Source organism: Peromyscus leucopus, chromosome 23 (assembly GCF_004664715.2).
Source record: "Peromyscus leucopus breed LL Stock chromosome 23, UCI_PerLeu_2.1, whole genome shotgun sequence".
Taxonomy (NCBI): Eukaryota; Metazoa; Chordata; class Mammalia; order Rodentia; family Cricetidae; genus Peromyscus; species Peromyscus leucopus.
The window spans coordinates 33,291,008-33,297,007 of NC_051082.1; the positions used below are offsets into that span (position 1 = coordinate 33,291,008).

Below are 6,000 nucleotides of genomic sequence, written 5' to 3' on the forward strand. Positions count from 1 at the left end.
GCCAAAATAAATCTCAAGTTGGTATTGGTGGGTGTGCACACACAGTTACCTGTAACTCCAGCTTCAAAGGATCCAGCATCCTCTTCTGGCCTCCGTGGGCACTACACTCACTTGCACATATCTATCGCTCCACCTGTAGGAAGCATGGAGGCCCTCGTGCTCACAGATAAGCACTAGGGAAACCAGGAATGTTCGACATGTTCCTCAAAGGGAAATTCGTATAACCTGTTTTCCAACCAGAAGGCTGGAGTAGCGGTGGAATGCTGTCAGTGTGGCCAGGCCACCCCTGGCTCCCCCAGACCCTCAGCACAACATTGTTTACCTTGAGCCTGCATCCTTAATCTGTGGGTCCATCTCTATGGAAGAAGATGTCACTTGGACTTGACAAGAGTTTGATGCAGGCATGTCTTAAGCTTTGTTGTACACATGGGATTGAGTTCATTATCGCTAGGAAACTTCTTTTCCCCAAATTGTGCTGTATTTAAATATGCCTAAACTACCCAGTGTGGAAACTGGCGCAGTTCTAGTGTGTGGTGTCACTGAAGGAAGCCAGAAAGCGAGGAATGCAAATCAGTTATCTGCCGATGTAAATCTCCACGAAGTCCCTCTGAAAGGGTCACTGTTACAGCCCTTCCACCCAGTCACTCCATACTGTAACAAGGCGCACTGTGTTCAGCCCTCAAGACAGCTCTTAGTGTCCCAAACCTTTTGTTAACAGTTGTAGTTAAGGAAAAAAAAAGATCAACTGGCTTTTTATTCAGGTTTTTATGTTGCCCTAAAATCCTTCATCTTAGTTGTTTTCCAGACCTAAAGGAAAGACAGGGACACTGAGTCTTTCCGGTGGAGGGAGATGGCCTCCCCAGCACCTAGCTCACCCACTCCTGAGAGTCTGCAAGCTGCAACACTACTGATAACAAAACCGTTTTCCCAGATAGCTCCGTGTCAAGGACGATACTGAAGCAGGCCTGCTTTGGACTGGAGTGTTTACAGCCTTGTGTTCACTCCCGTTTGCTGGCCACTCAGTCCTGAGTAATAATACACCCCAGAAAACCGCCTTACCATCCCATTTACTGAGGTGGCTGCTGAACAATCAGCAAAGTAGCTCATTCTTTAAAAAAAAATAAAATGTAACCTTAATCATGACACCTGAGTGATGTAATAGCCACAGGCTCATACATAGTCGTAAAGAGACTTTAGGGCAGCTCGCTGGAGCCCACCCCAAGTCTTAGGGCACGAGCTACCCTGTGCCTTTCTGTCCAGATCTGTAATCAACCTAACTGTCTCACTGACTTATCGGCCATTCTTTGCTGTGTAGTCAAGGATCCAGCGTTCCAGGAGTGAAGACACCTCAGGTGAAGCTGTGGCCGCGTGGAGGCGTCGACACTTTTGGACTTGACAGGCCTATGGCCTTTGTTAGAACTCTGAGTGCAAACTCCATAAATAAAAGCCAAGACTCTCGGGAGGCAGAGGCAGGCGGATTTCTGTGAGTTCGAGGCCAGCCTGGTCTACAGAGCAAGATCCAGGACAGGCACCAACTACACAGAGAAACCCTGCCTGGAAAAACCTAAATAAATAAATAAATAAATAAATAAATAAATGCCTGGAAAAACCTAAATAAATAAATAAATAAATAAATAAATAAATAAATAAATAAATAAATACAAGCCAAGACTGCACTCAAGCTTTGGAGGTAAGAAGCATATTTCAGAAGTCTGTGGATCCCATGGACGTCCACACAGAATTCCATCACAATGTGTTTGGGGAAAGTCCTTACCTTCCCATTTGGAATTTTCTCAGGGCTCCCCAAAACCCTCTGGTAGTCTTTCAGGAAGCTTGACTTGAATAAATGAAGTTTAACTTAAATTTCAGAGGACAATGAATTTAAAAGGGGGCAGGCCTGGGGAGGACAGCCAAGTTGGTTAGGACGGTTGCCTGGCCTGCATACAGCCCGGGTTCAGTCCTCGGTGGTCGCGGCCTGGGCAACAGGAAGCACTCTCCGGAAGAACAAAGTGAGGCTTGGAGGAGCCCGCACCTCTGTGTGTCTTACTCTCCTCCCAAGCGTCTCCCTGCCTCTCAACCCTTGTGTTTAAACTGTCTTTAAAGAAAAAGACTTTCTGCAATTAGGTTTTGAGTTTTAGTAGAACTTCATAACCAAGCTTTGTGGTGCACGCCTGTGACCTCAGTGCTCAGAAGTGGAGGCAGGAGGATCACGATTATCAACTACAGAGTGAGTTCAAATTTAGCCTAAGCTTTTTTTGTTTTTTTGTTTTTCAAGACAGGGTTTCTCTGTGTAGTCCTAGCTGTCCTGGAACTCGCTCTCTAGCCCAGGCTGGCCTCGAACTCACAGAGATCCTCCTGCCTCTGCCTCCTGAGTGCTGGGATTAAAAGCATGCGCCACCAAGAGAACTCCATGATGGAAAATTAGACAAAACTGAAGTAAACTCAACATGGACAATTGACAATTTTTCATATATTTAGGTTTCTCAGCGACTTGGGAAGATCACTGTAGTCCAGTATGTGAGAACGACCAGAGCAATCTCGAAACCAAGTCTAATAAACATTCCCCACCCCCACTGCACTTGCCCCGATTCTGAGTGTCCCCCACAAATGTCTGCATCTCCCCACGAATGCTGTAATGCAGGCCCTACCCCAGCCATTCATTCCTGTGTCAGCATCCAGGAAGACTCATCACATCCGTTTTTTTAAGTACTCTACCGAACCCTGAACTGCCTCTCCTCCCCTCTTACCCTTGGCATGCCATTGCCTCTCAGCCATCCCCTGACCTCTTGTTTCTTGGCATTATGGCCAAGCTAGCCACATGACCTCAGTTTTACCTTGTTCCCAAAGCAGAGACCTCTGGCAGTTAGCCCCTGACTTCACTCAGCGACGTGCAGCCTCGTGCTGGGGTCTCCAGGGCGTGTCCTACAGCCAAAGGAAGGACATCTGTCCTATGTGCTTGTCCCCACCTGCTCACTTGCTTGGAGTTTTCCAGTCTTAAGTGCTCCTCCTGTTTGATCCGGGAGACTTGTTTCACGTCCATCGGGAGGACACAGCTCCAGCCATGTTGACTGCCCGCTTTACAGCCTGGGAATAGTCTTCTGTGGGCCTCGTGCTCAGTACCCGTCACTTGCGGTTTTCTCTCTCTCCATTACCCAGCCGTGAGAAAGCAGGGTTCCTTCTGTACCGGTCGGGTGCCGAGCCACAGGCCTGTGTTCCATGGACAATGGCAATGAAGCTTTGGTGTGTGCCCTCCGAGAGTTCACACTCCAGGGCTAGCCACAAGCAGCTGGCTAGTTTCAGGGTGGTCTTGCCGTTCACAGAAGGAGATGGCCGAGCCGGTAAACTGAGGTAAATGGGGTCAAGGTGAGAAGGGCACATCGGGAAAGGGGCTGGGGGGCTGGGAGGCAGCAGGGCCCTGGAAGAAACCTGTAGACGGTGCGTGTAACCTGGGAAAATTTCATGGGGGAGCACAGGACAAAGCCCGGTGCCCAGCTCAAGCGCTGGGACGACGTCCATGAGCCTTAAAAGGTCATCACCACAGAAGGCAGGCCCCACCCTATGGAGCTCGAAGCTTATGGTAATTGTGTTCAGTTTCAAGCCGCGCTTTCTAAGCCCTCCTAATTCTAGAAATAGCAGGTGTTATGCTAGATAAAATTTACGGTATAAGCCAGGCGGTGGTGGTGGACACCTTTGATCCTGACACTTGAGAGGCAGAGGCAGGTGGATCTCTGTGAGTTCGAGGCCAGCCTGGTCTACATAGTGAGTTCCAGGACAGCCAGGGCTACACAGAGAGACCCTGTCTCAGAAGACAAAACAAAACAAAACAAAACAAAACAAAAACAACCCAAATCCAAACAAACAAAAAGATTTATAGTGTAGACAACTCACTAACTCACTGTTGCATCTACTAAAAGGCATACACCAATGGGTGGTGTGGGGTCTTCATACCTTGTGTTTTGGGGACTTCAGGAAGGCTTCAACCTAAGAACATCTTGGGAAATTCCCTAGCAGCCCAACCTCCTTTAAGAATTTTTTTTTTTTTTTTGACAGGGTTCCTCTGTGTAGCCTTGGCTGTCCTGGAACTCACAGAGACCCACTTGTGTCTGCCCCCCCCCCCCCAGTGCTAGGATTAAAGGGATGGGCCACCACAGCCTTTAGGATTTTTTTTAAGTCACCAGTTACTTGGTGAGAGCTTTTGCAAAGAGACACCTCAGGGTCTCAGGTTTTCAACCTTCCTAATGCTTGTGATCCTTCAATATAGTTCCTCATGTTGTAACGACCCCCAACCAAAGAATTATTTCGTCGCCACTTCATAACTGTAATTCTGTTACTGTTCTGAATTGTAATTAAATATCTGATCTACAGCCCCTAGAGGGGCCGCGACCCGACCCACGCCCCACGCGTTGAGAGAACACTCCTGTAGACTCGAGATCTCTTAATTCTGTTGTGAAGATGTGGGTCCCAGAGACAAAGCCCTTACTTCACTACCTCAGTCTTGGAAGAAAAGTTCGTTATTACAGTAGCTGATTTCTTGTTTTTATGAAAAAAGTCTTCAGTCAAAACCCATAAGACGTCCTCTGTGGCACTCAAGGTGAAAATGTGCTGTTCAGAACTTTTTATATTTTTTTGAGCTAAAGACTCTGTATGCAGCCCTAGCTATCCTGGATCTCGCTCTGTAGACCAGACTGACCTCAAACCCACAGAGATCCGCCTGCCTCTGCCTCCCGAGTGCTGGGATTAAAGGGATGCGCCACCATGCCTGGCTCTCTTTTAAAACCTCTTACCAGGAACCCGTACAATTCCCGTTTTTGTCAGCAGCCTAAGGTTAAACACAATGTGTTTTCCTAGATTCAAACCCATTGTCCAAAAGTTGGACTACATTCGGCATGGCACGCTCTCCCAGACTCTGCATACAGTCACCTCCTGCTCCTCCGTTTGGAAGTAGCTGCGACTGTACAGAGCAAACTGCATTTTAAAGTTATTTGGTTTCACGGTGTTGGTGTTTTTTTTTTTTTTTTCTCTGAGCCACAAGAGTGGTGTTCCATGTTCCCTATTCCTGGGTGGTCTGAGTTGCTGGTTTCCATTGCAAACGCAGCTGTTTGTGAGCAGATGTGGACCAAGCTCCAGGAACACACTTGCATTTATATCCCCTCGAAAAAGGGTGGAGACAGGACCGCGGCCGCGTGAGCCTTAGGCTGGCTCGTAGAGCAGCCCTGTTGCTGTGTCTCCCAGAGCGGTGGACGCATTTTCTAAAAATGTTTTGGGAAAAGAAGCGCTGCCGTCCCTGGGTGGGCTCGAACCACCAACCTTTCGGTTAACAGCCGAACGCGCTAACCGATTGCGCCACAGAGACCCAGCTGCTCGAGCGGCCGTGCGCTGTGTACACATTGCCGCGGCCGGCCTGGGCGTCGCCGCCCTGGACTCCCGGGAGGCGCCGGGGCCTGCAAGAGCCCTGCGGGCTGAGGCTGCGCGAGGGCGGGGAGGGGCGGAGCCTGGGCCTCGGGAGGGCGGGGCGGGCTCGCAGGCTCGCAGCCTGGGCCCGCTTCCCAGCCCTGCCCGCGTGCGTTCGGGGTGGTGATCGCCCCCGCCTCGGCGTGGTCTCACCCCCTCTCACGGTCAAAACAAACCCTTCACGAGGCCCGTGCGCTCCGTGGAGCTGTGTGCCGGCCGTAGGTAGTTTGCATTTTATCCGTTTAACCACAACAACAGTAAGTTTTTGTTGTGGTTTGTTTCGGTCTCCTCCCGAGAACGAATTCACACCGGAGCCTCCCTGGAGCACGCGTGGCCTAGGGGGTCAGCAGGAGGAGATGTACGGCAATTAAAATGTGCCTTTAAATAGTCACTGGTGGCTAGGCCTTCCCCGGGCGTCTAAATTTAACCCACTGACACCAGGCGGCCTCGGGAGGGTTGAGGTAGGCAGCATGCGCGCACCCGGAGCAGGGAGGAGGAGGAGGAGGAGGAGGAGGAGGAGGAGGAGGAGGAGGAGGAGGAGGAGGAGGA

General features: G+C 50.1%; 1 non-coding gene across 1 annotated transcript; it reads right to left on the reverse strand.

The window, feature by feature from the left end:
- Positions 1 to 5,279: 5,279 nt before the first annotated feature.
- Positions 5,280 to 5,353, reverse strand: Trnan-guu. Its single transcript has one exon. It is a non-coding gene; the product is annotated as a tRNA-Asn (tRNA).
- Between the last annotated feature and the right edge of the window lie 647 nt (positions 5,354 to 6,000).